The 14277-nt window shown below is 37.0% G+C and overlaps 1 protein-coding gene across 1 annotated transcript in view; it reads right to left on the minus strand.

Moving 5' to 3' along the window:
- LOC145670523 (uncharacterized) overlaps window positions 1-12525 on the minus strand; it is a 335206-nt gene extending 322681 nt beyond the window's left edge. The window contains exon 1 of the mRNA XM_081739296.1: window positions 11485-12525. The gene's annotated coding sequence lies outside the window, so the exon portion shown is untranslated. The remainder of the gene's footprint in view (window positions 1-11484) is intronic.
- Window positions 12526-14277: the final 1752 nt, after the last annotated feature.

Here is a 14277-nt window from a genome sequence, read left to right on the forward strand (position 1 = left end):
CAATCAATTAAAACTTATGGATCTCTCAAGCTCGGGGAGGGGGACAATTTACCCCCTGCCCTCCCGAAATGACGCCCTTGCGTGAATGTAATATCAAGTTTTACGAACAACGAGCACAGCCCGCCCTTTCCTTTATATTTTTATTCCGAATGAACTATATTCATTCTATATTCGCAACATGTCCTTTGAGAAAATTTATTAGCACCACTTTGTTCAAGTTTGATCCGCTAGATACCACGGATACATTCTTTTGTCACATACGAAGCTTACTTGAACACATATCGTTTTCCCGTTTATACAGTTGAGAATAGAATCCAGAAAGTTAGTTTTTGATCAGATTTTGAAACTTCTACACGAGGATTCCAGATCCTATAATTTTCTAATAAACAGTTAAATATATATTCAAGTTTAAGGTATTGGCACTAATTCATGTAAGCACTAATACTTGTTTTTTAAGTACATATTAACGAATAATGTTTTGAAATGCTGGAACAATATCTTTGGAAACAATAAGAATTATAATTACAACCAGTCGTTCTTTCAGAAAAATATTCCGGTCGGGCACACGCAGTATTCCGGGAAACACTGCTGGTACTATTTTATTTATTATTATATTATAGACGTATTATTTTGGTCTCGTCCGGGGAGGGGGCCCTCTCAGAACTCCAGGGGCGGCAGTGCCTCCTGAAAAAACATGTCTCGAAGAAACACTGATTACAACATTAGGTAAACTTTCTTCACTTTGTGTGAATCGATAAAAGTCAATTTCTTAGCGACGTGACTTCCCTCAGAAGCCGCAGCTGAAATTAAATTTTAATGTAATGTAAGATAAACTCTGTCTGAATCTGGGATGCACACTACGATATAACCAAGTGATGTAATGCGAAGAGACAAGAGCACCGGTTCCCAATGTCAGAAAGTTTTGTTACTTTATCCCTTCCATACAACGTGTAAATATATGTATGTCTTTACGCATCTGAAGTCATCAAACACAAACTCCGGGTTTGTGCCGAAACGACTAATATTTGTTTCTCAGTAACATATCCCGCACTTCCATTTCCTTTGATCATGAAGCAATATAGTAGTTTTTTTTTTTTCAAGGAAATCAGGAAGACAGCGATACTTTGGTAGAGAGAGAATAAGCAAAAAAAAAAAAAAAAAAAAAAAAAAAAGATGGAAAGACCGACCGATGTTACTTTTACGACCAGAAAATATCTCAGTCATTAAATAGATTTTCAGTCCTGTTTACATACAGAACATTGAATCCTGTGTCAATAGTCCTGTATATAAATTACTATATATACTATCAGTACTTGTGTCACTTGATGTATTTTAGTGAGTAAAATTCTCATTTATTGCATATTGTGTTCTGATATAGAAGTATGGATCTTAATTCAATTTCATCTTAGTTCCCGACGTAACCTTATAGTTTCACTCCAGGTGTGTCTGTGGGTGCATGTGGTACCTTGCTTTTTCGGTAACTACTCAGATCTAAACGAAATTTGACTCGGAAGTAGCCCATCCTATAAGGAATAAAGATCGGTATACTGGGTAGCCGAGTTCAGCTAGGGAGAAACTTGGCTCGGCTCGACTTATATATGGTACTTTATTTCTCCGTAAATGCTGGCCGAATATCTGAACGAAGTATGGTTGACAAATAGCCCCATTATCTAAAGAATAAAGTTCGTTATATATTTCCTGACTAATCTTGCCCAGGGACAGGATCCGCTCGGAAACAGAGGTTGTGTTCCACAACTTTTGTACAACCGAAGCATCTGAATCCGTTCCAGCCACTGGCCATATCACTTTTTTTTTTTTTTTTTTTTTTTTGTTCATTATGTCATTTAGCCCACCGTGAGATGCAATGCTATTTATCTATAAAAATCAAGTAGGTAATTAAATCGTGACGAACATCGACACTTGAAATCTTATAATCTCAGGAATCGCCGTTCTACATGTATACGACCTGGATGACAGCAGAGCTCTTAGGCGTTTTCTAACTTGAGTGGTATCTGAGATCAGGGGTAAAAGTGGATCTGAAAAGATTGGGGGACGCTAGGTAGCGCCATTCCCCCTGCCTATATCTTTGCCCATTATAATTTTTTAGGAACTGAGGGGACGCCGTACATACATTTTTTGAGATGGGGGACGGCGTCCCCCCGCGTTCCCCCTCACTTTTTACCCCTGTCTGAAATACTTTTTAAATTTTGAACCCCGTTTTCCCTTAGGATGCACATTTTAAAAATTCTCAAATAGTAAATGATCGATTTCCTGTAGATACCTAAAAGTGCGGCAAGCCAACTGCGTGGATTTATATGAAGATCAAATTAGACTTTATATATTATTTTAATTATTTAATGCTCCTTTGCAGAAAAAAAAACAATTAATATGTTGCTATTCATGATCGTGGTTTCACATTCTATTTTCAATGCGGGAACTTCTTTATGTTGACCTACCAAAACAAAGGAATCGCTGAGACATTAAAGTTAAGAGGTATCGAACACTTATCTACAAAACAAGAAATAACTGTAGTAGTAACCAATATTCTGACTACATATCACAGAACAGAAGTCATTCGACTGGTTAAAACTCTTAATGCTATGCAATGCCAAAAAGCTTTTAATTAATTTAGCATTAATACTTCATAAGACAAGAACTTCATCATTACTCCAGTTTGCACGACTTCTTTACGTTTTCTTTCTTTCTTTTTTTAACACTTATTTCGAAATTAGTTCTAATTGTTTGGCGTAATTATTTATTAACTACTTAGAAAATTCTGCTTCCTGAAACACCATTGTTTGTCCCAGTTTTTGTGGAGTTGATTAGTTAGATTGCAGCGAGGGCACTTCATCACCGAGACTATAAGAGACGTGGACCTACAGCTTAACATAGGATCCGAACCACAGGAGTACCCGCCGGGAATTAACCCCGAGACTCGACAACAAAGATACTTACGTTAACTACATAACCACAAGGGATCTCTCTATGTCCCACACGTTTGTCTTTAGGGTAAAGGAAAAGATGAGATAAAATATGAAAAAACGATACACGTCACCCAGCGCGGTTCGAACTCTTGACACGACAGGTCTTGCAATGAATAGTCTAATGCCTTAGATCACTAGGGCACTTCAGTGTTGTATTTGCAGTGAAAATGAAAGCAGAATCATAAACACCAAAGCCAGGCGTCTAATTCTTTAGTCACACGATACCGTTAGCCTAAAGGCTGAACCCGAAGTTAGCGCGTGTAGCTATCTTTGGTGCGTGTAATCTCGCGTTAAGTTTTCGGGGTTGGTAGAGAACTTTCGGTATTGACTTAGCATCGTGAGGCTGTTAGGACTGTTTACATTAGAATTATTAGTAAACAATATTAATGGAAAAGTGTCAAGGCTCTAGCCGCACGGGGAGAGTGCTTCTTATGAGATCAGCGTACTGCTGTACGTTAAATCCAAAAACTACAGGAATTACGCATATAACCTACCTTTTTAAGTACGCCACCTATAATATTTTTTTCTCAGTGTGTGATAATTGGTACTCACCAAATGACATTTGCATTGCGGCGTGCATTTAACGTCATGAGGACAATCGGAGAGCTACTTGAAAGAATGAAGTAGCGATCTTCGGTCTAGAAAGCCAACATTAACAACGAGGGAAGTGGATGTGCTGACTACACACTACAGAAAGGTATTAGTGCCAGAATCCTGCTTGTTGGCCTGGGTCCTAATGGTCCTAAAGTCAAAAGTGTTGTTTTAATTAGTGGGAAACAAAATGAGCCAAAATCAAAGTTGGTGGCGAAGAGCCTGTATTCGCTGATGGAGATGTGGAATTTTTTTGGAAACCTCAATGAGTATAATTAGCCTTAGATTTGACGATAAATTTCTCATTGTGCAAGAATACGTCTTCAAATCAGTTGTGACAATATTTGCTAAGATGAGAACAGGACAAAGGTAGATCTAGAAGATAAAAACTGGGGAGGCAATCAGAACCTAGACTGGATAGGTATATCATGAGTTTAGTATAGACTTTTAAAAATATATTTTGTCACTCAATTATTTTTGTCACTCAAAAACTCTGGTGGTGGGAGGGGGGAATAGATCCCCCTATGGGAAACTGTGTAAAAAGCTTCACTAGTTCACTCAATAGTGTTTTTCTTTCTTTAGTACACGACTAAATACATAAATTAATATAATATTTTATGTCTACAATAGCGTTACACATGAAACAAAAAATGGCAACAAATTAAAGATTTGCACGTTTCGTCTCGATTCTCCAAAGGTTTCTTTTTCTCGTCTCGTTTTGTAAATTTATATACAAAATTTATGCTCTGATTTTTATCTTAATTTATCTAAAAGTTATTAAAATATCTACGTGTCACAAGAGGTCACCAAAGGATGTGATATAACAACATTTACATCTTATATTTATTGTTGTAGTATATTGTGTAATGATTTGGGTCCCTTTAAACCTTGATAAATGCTTTTCATTATGTTCACACAATGACTTTCTGAATTTATAGTTTTTAATACTATGAATCAGTGGCGTATTTAAGGGGGGGCTTTCGGGCTTAAGCCCCCCAAATTGTATTTACTATATTAAAGTAAATGAAATATCTTGCAGAATTGTCACATTTCCAGGAACAAAGTTAGCCAAAGCTCTTCCCCCCCCCCCCAAACAAAATCGTAAATACGCCAATGCTATGAATCATGTAAGACTAAAACAGTGTTTGAGGTCTATGTTTTGAGTGAATTAGTGTTGCCAACGAGACTCTCAATTCTTCGCTCAAAAACAAGATTAGAATTTGATATTTTTCGTCTCATGTCGACTCGAACTTCCAAATGTTTTCGAGACGAGACGAGAAATTTCCCATCTCGATGGCGATATTAATTGTAACATCTTGAAAAAATAAGAACTAAAGATGGGGAATAATAACTAAGTAACCCTACGGCTTATGGAGCCCCGAGGTATCAATGCCGCGTTCCCAAAAACTCTCAATTGACTTCTATCCTTAGCCAACTGGATTCAATTTCTACTTTGTATTCCTATTTCTGAGAAATTCATCTTAATATTGTCGCGCAATAATATCATTTGAACTTTTAAGCCATGGAATCATAAATAGCTTTAGTGTGATATTTGAACCATGTATTACGTCAGTAGTTAAATACGGAACCAGGCGTTCAGAACAAGACATTTGACCATTTTCAACCCTTGAATGGTCCCCATTTCCCCAAAAATATTACCGAACTTAATTTTAATTTTAATTAAATTTTTCCCCCATAAGACGTATTAGGGTTTATTTTCAGGAGATGTATTTAGTTTAACTTAGGTTAACGGCACGAAACTTCAACTCGGAAGGCGAGTTTAATCTGCAAATTTCTATAAAATAAGCAGAAATGCGGTACATCTGGCATCACTGCGCCTGTCGACTTGCATCTTAACCGTTACTAACATACCCTCTTATTGTCCTTGTGAGAAACGCGCAAAGTAAATTTCGATTGGACGTTAATCGAGTTAATAACAATAATTCTTTACGGAATAGAAAAGTTCAAACAACAGAAGGAACCTATAAGTAAAAAGGATAATATTCCGGTAACTGCACCTAATAAAAGTATGTTACTATAAAGTAACCAGTTTCGCGCCATGCATACTATGGCATATTTTGAGAGTTGGGCTTATTCTTGGTGTAGAGCTTATATTACGACTAATCAGAAAAATTAGGGCTTACTTACTGGTAATGGTAAGGTCTAATTTTCAGGAAAACACGGTAATTTCTTCTATGAACTTTCGAATAAGGACACGTTTGTCATTGGTACGTGAGGTCCAAATTCGATTATTGGCAAGAGCTCGTGTTCGATTTGTAAGGATATAAATAGGCTAAAATACGAGTATTTCCATTCATTTTTTTTACAATATTAGAATCAGGCAGTTGGACTTACTATTAATACGTTCGTACACCCATTATTCGACACGATAAGTTTTGAATGAAAACGAATTTCTGAATTCTGTTTTCGGCAACAAATAGCCTGAGGAATTATCACTCCTAGTTCGTTAATAGAATCAATCCGTTCACATCTTCACGGATGATTGTGGGTTTAACGGTGACTGGATCTCGTTGAAATTGTGTATCATGCCATAGCTTCTATGCAACCCGCATAGTAGCAAAGAAATGTTGGTTGCCTATAATGAAAGGATAAGCAGCTTTTCTTACTGCAATTATCTCGGCTGCGTTTGTTAATAGAGTTAATCCGTTAACATCTTCACGGGTAACGGTGACTATCCTTATCTCATTTAATATGTAAAACATTCCCTAGCTTCTATGCAACCCTCACAGTAGCAAAGAAATGTTGCTTGCCTATAATAAAGGATATAATTTATGTGATTCCCATTACTTTCTTCACTGAATCATTATTTTGTTCTTATAAATGTTAAAGCAAAATCAGACGAGGACTGCCAGAGGGTAAGGTGATACGGAAACAACATTTGGAAATAGTTATTCGAAGGTATGAACTGGTCCTTGCGGTGTGGGTCGAGTATCCGTCTCTCTTGGAGGCGAAGTTGTGTAACAAGGAACGGCCTATACTGTAAGGATTGATCTTGTATGATGGTCTGTGCACCCGAGCCCACGTTAATATTAGTAGGCCCCGTCCTTCGTAACCTCGTGTTGCAGAAAAACACAAAACATAAAAAGATAGTAACTGACTGGCAGGTGATAAAGATCAAATAACGCCAATCTCCAAACTATCTGGGGTCCCTGCATCAATCCCATTATCCTGTCAAGTGGATTTTATGATGAATAAACACTATGTGTATGGATTTTCTAAGTTTGTCCCATTTCCTCCTACTTTGCATACATATTCTGTCATTTCTTTCATTGTCGTCCCCACCGTCTCCCTTAACCTCGGAACATAATCGTGGGACATTAAACTTTAAAAAAAAAATGTCCAAAATATGAATTGCTACGGAAGATGTCGGTTCGGTTCCAAGTAGTTTTTAGCTTAAATACAATTATCCACCTCTCATACGTATACATATGACTCAGGTAATATATTGAAGTTGTGTTAAACTAATGACTGAAATGGACAATAGACGTTTCTCAGGAGCAGAAAATATTTATTACAGATTACAGTTGGAAAATCATACGAAAGAGTTTGATCAGGACAAGAATAATATGGTACAAATATTTTTAGTAAAATTACAACATATCATTGACAAAATATTTGTCGTTCTATTGCTGTTAAATTACGATGATGCAAAATACTAAGAGACTCGTTTGTACTTAAGAAAACTGATAGTAAAATAATTGTCGTTGATAATAATGATTACTCATTAGAGACTTTAATTTACTGATCAACTCCAATTTGACAACGTGAAATTATAGGTATTTACAAGTTATTCCTTCTGTTTTTACTATGCTGAGGGACATGGTAATAGCAATCCTAATTTGATTGGATTGACAGACACGAAGTAAGGTGTAAAATTGTTTCTGCTGCAGTAGTTAGTTATGACTTCTGAAACAAATGAGGCTAGTGGTTGTTGCTAAAAGAAATACTTTTGTTCCCCTTTATGGGTAAGCACCCGTAAGCATGTTTCCTGGAGCATGAACCCAGATTGATTCCTATTAATTTTCCCCTCTATTCTAGTCGCCAAAGCGTGCGGATTTGGTTCTACGGGGTCCTGATACATTTCCGGCGGGAGTATCTTGAGATTTTGACGCATTACAACGGTTTGGATTCTATCTTAAACTGTAGGCCCACATCTCATATAGCCTCAGCGTTCAGAGATACACTACACCGTAACCAACTAATTAATTTCCAGTGAAGATATTAAGCCTTAGGCAAGAAAAACGAGCAAGTGCTCGTTTCAGTCTTTACGTACTAGATTCCATTTCCTATGACCTGGGTGTTGAATATCTGAACAGACACGATAAATTTTAACTGATCAATCTTCAGGTAAACTGCGGCTCAGTACTAGAGCGTACACCCTGGACCCTGTGTGAGATCCCCGGTTCAATCTCAGCTCGTGCCAAGTGAGCTTTCTGGTGGGCAAATAGCGTGTTCATGCGTTTTCTTGGGATTCTCCCGTTTCCTCCCACTTCACTTATTCCACCATTTCATTCATTTCTCATCATCACCGTCTCCTTTAGCCTAACCAGCATAATCGTGAGTCGTAGAACTTAAAGATTTCATTTCAATCTTTAGATATTTTATGCTGTTATTTGTATGTATATGGACCCATCGTAAACGTAGTTACTTAATAGCCTAAAATTTGCAAGTGCCAAGCTTCGGAAACCAGAAATAGGTTATTATTGAGGGGAGCAACGACGACGATAACAGCCCCTGTAACTCCGCAGTGCTGATGACCCTTGAATCTTAGAACTTCCCTCAAGTTACGAAACTCAATTATCATACGCCTCGGTTTTTTTTTTTTTTTTTTAGTTCTGCGAGAGAGGTGCTCAGAGCCCCATTTTCCGCCACTGAAAGAGACTCAGAGCCGTATGCCAAATTTTATAGGCTAATATCAGTAGAATTTGTTAGAGATGTGACTTCAAATACGAAGATAAATATTTAAAAAGAAAAGTCACTTAACTTCATAGAAATAATATAACTTGCGGTCATGATTGAATATTTCATTATTAAATTAAATAATGAATTAAAACACTCTACGCTTACAGTGCAAAATGGGTTGCGGCCGGTGAAATGATTCGTTTGGTGATCATGGCCGATATATCAATTCCGATCGTTGACATTTCTGCCTTTCTGGACCAACTCGCTACTTCATAAGTTTCCAATTACCTCACTATGTTATGCTAATATCAATATTTTTAATTATTTATTGAGATCAAGCTAGTGGAAATTATAACGGGTTGTACTGTTCGTCCGTCCGTCCGTTACTCCTGAATGAAAGCTAATGTTTGAATTCTGCTTTTACAATAGGCAGTTAAAGCGATTTTCTCGACCAAACAATTCGTTAACATCTTTACATGTAAAGGTGGGTATCCATATTCCGTTCAAAATCTATAACACCTCCTAGCTTCTATGCAACTTATACAGTGGCAAAGAGATGTTGATTGTGTATCATAATAGGATATGTAGAAAAGTGACTGTCCATAGCACTTTTAAAATCTATAGAGTTCCCTAACTTCTATGCAACCTGCATAGTAGCAAAGGAATGTTGGTTGCCTATGATAAAAGGATACGTAATGCCCTCCGAACATAGCATCTTCTTTATTACTTTTACCACAATTTACTTACTTTAGAGTTTTATATCTAACGATACTGCCCTTTATACGTAAGGAAATGTATTGGCGAAAGTAAATGAATATTGGTGAATTGAGAATATAGAAAGAAAGGGGACAAAACCCATGAACACGAAGTTGCTTATCACAAGTTTTCTTGACTGGGATCGAACCAGAGACCCTTAGCACAAAAGATGTTCCCTCTCTTAAAGGAAATGAACCAGAGTCGTTATTCACTTGGAGAAATTTTGGAAAATCTTAGTCATGATAATCATCCTCAGGATTTGAACCTAGAACATCCCGATTGCAAAACAAGAACTCTGTCCACTAGCCTACACCGGCACGGTTGGTCAAGCAATTGGAAAACTCTTGAAATGAAATTAAATAAAATCTTCGAGTTTTACGTCCCACGGTTATACCGGTTAGGCTAAAGGAGACGGTGATGATGAGCAATAAATGAAATGGTGGAATGAAGAAAGTGGGAGGAAACGGGAGAACCCCGAGAAAACTCACTCACACGGTGTTTGTCCACCACGAAGTTCACTTGGTGCCAGTTGGGATCGAACTAGAGACCTCATATATCAGAGGAACCAGGGAACACAGCTCTACCACTGAGGCACGGCTGCCCACAGGAAAAGAAATGAACTAGAGTCTATATTCACTTGGTGAAATAGTGGAATATCTTAGAAAATCTAAGTCAGAATATAATCATCCTCGGGATTTGAACCCAGAACATCGTGACTGCGAAACAAGAACGTTGTTCACCTGTTCACTAGAACACACCGAACGGCTGGTCAGGCAATTGAAGAGCTTTTGAATTTGGGGGTTACGAATTCTGTTCCAGAAGTAATAGAGATGAAAAGCGACGCACTGTCTACGTCAATCATTCAGCCGGTATTATTCATCTTAACATCAAGAAACTAAATTCAGTTCATTTTCAATTAGCTACAGTGGCCAAGAAACTATTCACCTCACTCTTCCTCCGCAATAGTAGAAAATAATAGAACACAATAGAACTCACGAAGGACTCGAACCGCAAAAATATGGCTTGTTGGCTAAGCTCACGAATATCCACCGATTCTCTTATTTTCTAAAACAAAACCTTGCTATTGCTCAGTTCAACTAATTCAACCATAGCTCTTGATTTTGGATCAATACGGATGATCGGGAATCGCATCTATGACCACCCACATCCAATATAAATGTGTCTCTAAACAGGATACCCTTCAGAATACTAAGAACTAAAGTCCTGTTTCAACAGCTCACGAAGTGATTAGTCAACAAGATGGTCCTTTCTAACATGGGTGGTCATAGAGTACGTACGTAGTAAGTACGTACATTGGTTATAATAACGTTATTTTTGGAGCTTCTAAATTGTCCCACGGACCACAACCGAGAATTCTGTAACCACAACGGGAGTCGAAGCCTATTCAATGTGATGTATTTTTATATGGTTAGGCTAAGTTGCAAAATCGTAACAGCCGAAATTGTGGGGGGTAGGGGAAAAACAGAACTGTAAAAAGAAAAGAAAAAATCCTTCGCACTGAATTCACATATTTAATCACCCATAATATTAATAGAGATACCTCTAACCATTAGTTCACCCGTAAATTACACTCTTGGAATACGTGAAAAATGCAATGATTTTTATTTTAGCTTAATGTTCAACGATTATGCTGTTTAGGCCAAAGTAAATGAATGATTAATGAAAATGAACAATGTTGAAATTAAACTTTTATACTCTCCCACCAGGGATCGAACCCGAGACCACGTGTACCAAAGGTAGCCGCTTGCCACTATACCAGTGAGGAAGGCGTAATTGAAATATTTGTTAATTACATATCAATTACTGTAACTAATTAGCAAAATTTCTGTCAATAGTGTCACCCTAGTAACTTAATAAGTAGGGAAGAAATTTAAACCCCAAAGTTATTACATGAGGGGAACTCCTCCCCCTATATTCCCCAGGATTTTGCACCCCGGGCTAGTTAGTACATATTACGAGTACTTAGTACATATTACTATGGTAAATTTAATTCACGATAATCGTAGCTAGAAGTTTTCGTTATATCGGTACGAGGTAGGATTTTATGGCTGCGCGACACAGTAACATCGAACGCTGGAGATAGTTGGATATCTTTTCTTTAAAAAAAAAATAGTATGAATTAGTCCTGGCCCCCTAAAAACAAATTTATCAATTCATAGTTCTGTATTTAAAATGAAAATTATACACTTTTAAAGAAAATGATTCTTACCTGATAAAAAAGTGATAAAATTATTTCGTAACTTCACATAAGCTGTAGCATAAAAGTTTTCTGGTCAGTACAGAAAATTTTCACACAGTTTTATACTAAAAAAAACTCCTCGATCTTGCAGTTTGAAAAAAAAAATATTTCACAATGAATTAAGAAACAAAACCAAATGTAGATATATTTTTTTACATGTTGCACTTATTCACTTAAACACTTTTTAAAAACACTTTCCTTTCGGTACAAAAAAAAATCAAGAAAATACGTTTATATATTTTTTCTTGTAAAGTAGGAATGTCGCAATTTTTTAAAATGCTTTAATGACTTTTTTGAAAAAAAAACTAACTATTTTGATCAAAAAATTGAATACAAAATTATTTTTTGCTGGTGATATTGAAGAAAAACTTTGTAAATTCACACTCCATGGCAGAATCACTAAATGATTTTACTATTTGCAGTAATAGCAATTTTTTTTTAAATCTTTTATATTATAACACCACGACGAAATGTGACTCTGGTATTATTTTTAAAAAAAACTGTTTTGATGAAAAAATATCACAACATTTAAGTTATCACCAAAATTAAAAATAAAACATCACACTTTGAAAACTTCTTTAGGCCTTGCAGTTAAAATATTTGAAGCAAAAAAACTATATACAGTCGAAAACTGTAAACTTCACAGTGCTTTTTTCTATATCCATTTTATTGCATTATTTTTAGGCCTTCAACACAAAACTCTGATCCACATAATCCTCGCTTCCACTGTTGCGTATATTGGGACAAAATGCGTTCTCCATATTCGCTATTTTTTTCTTTATTTTTTTGTTAAATTGGATTTTTGTTTTGAAGTAGTTTTCCCTGTGTATTTATTGATAAACCATGCGCGATGATGTGGCGGAGAAATTCTCGAATCCCGGCATTGTTCGGGGGGAATCTACTGCAGTGAGCCAAAGGGGGCCGCTGGGGTCGTACTGGGAGGGAAACCCGAGCGATTGTAGAGCGCAGCGACGCGAACACGTGTCCCGCGCCGACGGACGTCCACTACTGCTTGGCATCCACCACTTTCAAAGCGTGGCGCTGCTTACCGCTCCAAAAACTCCTCCACCTTTAGAAGCTTAGTTTAATTGGTCGTCACTAGGAAGCAGCACTGTACAAAAATGTTAAGCTATCGTAACGGAGCGTGTTGCCAGGTATTCCGTATTTTTCTTCGTGATACGAAAAATAAGACAGGCTTTTAATATTGATGAATGCAGTCAGTGGCGCAAATCCGGGGGGATGAGGAAGATATTTCCCCTCCAATCCTGGAACTGAAGAACTGTCCCACCAATAATACTATTTGAAATGCTTTTTTTTTTTGGGGGGGGGTAAAATGTGATGACTTGTGTCCGACTGCTACTTTATGTAGGCCCTACATCGCCTGTATATAATATACAACAGGTTCACCTCAGAAATTAAATCCATCTGCCGTAATATGAGTCGCTCCCCTCCCCCCCAGAATAAGCCTCAAATCTACCCGTCTCCCAATGCTGAAGACAACTTTGCTCTTCTGATCCTGCACACCATTGTTTTTCAACTTCATAAATATTTTGCACATCGCTTAAAAAAAAAAAAAAAAAAAAAAAAAAAAAAAAAAAAAAAAACCTCTTACCCTCCTCCAATGTTGAAGACAGATTTACGCGAAGGAATGCAGTGTGCACATAGCCTATATGTCATTCTAAAGTTCGTAATCGAGCCGAAGCGTAAAACAACAGAACAGAACAACTTTTAAAGAATATTTTTATAGTTATGTAACTTATTCTACAAGCAAAAAGGAAAAACAACACCAGCAAGCACAATCTCACATTCAGGACCTTTTCAAGACACCACTACTACATTCACTTCAAGACCTGAGCCTACAATATCATTTACTATCGCAGTTTCAACACCAAAGATGTCTCCTGATGATAACTCACCTTCTGAAGATAACCAAATTACTAAAGAACTTTCTCAATTTCTGAACGATTTAAACTTGACTAACATACTACATACGCTACGTAGCTACATACATACCAAAGCTGAAAGCAGCCCCAGATCTGCTCAAGAAATCCACAATTCTTGTGGACTTCTTCTCTTAACTATTACCATGAAGTCAATAAATCTTTTATAGCACTTCATTGCTTGTTCTAAACTGCATTTTTCTTGTTTTATTTTGTATTTTTCTGTAATTTTATATTGTAAACAGCCTTACACATCAATCAATTCCTGCAGTACTTCCGCAACAATTTTTATAGACGTAGTTAGTGAGTACTTTAGATTATATGCCCGTAACCAAACCGCCTGTACGAAAATTGTTGCGTGAGTACCTTAGGATTCTGAAACATGTATTTTTCGATAGCGCACATATTAGTTCCTTAGTAAAATCTTGGCCTGATTACGGTAGATCCCATAGTTTTGGAGCTATGGATCTCTAATGTTCATTTTTTCATGTTTTTGGCAGCCTATAACTCCGGAAGGAAGCATTTGTGCACCCAGGCTGGTCTATACTTTTCGTCTTATTTTGGTGTCAGGAATCACCTCTCAAACGTTGTAGGTCTTGTTTTGAAACACCCTGTATTTCTGAATCTATTATAGAAAAAACTAAATAAAATAAAATCTTTCAGTTTAATGTCCCTCGATTATGTGCTTAAGTCTAAGGGAGGCGGATGATTGAGATAACTGAATGATAATGGAAGAAATGGTGGAATGGCAATGTGGGAGGAAAACCCACGGACACAATGTTGTCCACTACAAACTTACTTAGATCGAATCAAGGACCTCACG

Source organism: Thermobia domestica, chromosome 14 (assembly GCF_964235325.1).
Source record: "Thermobia domestica chromosome 14, izTheDome1.hap1.1, whole genome shotgun sequence".
Lineage (NCBI taxonomy): Eukaryota > Metazoa > Arthropoda > Insecta > Zygentoma > Lepismatidae > Thermobia > Thermobia domestica.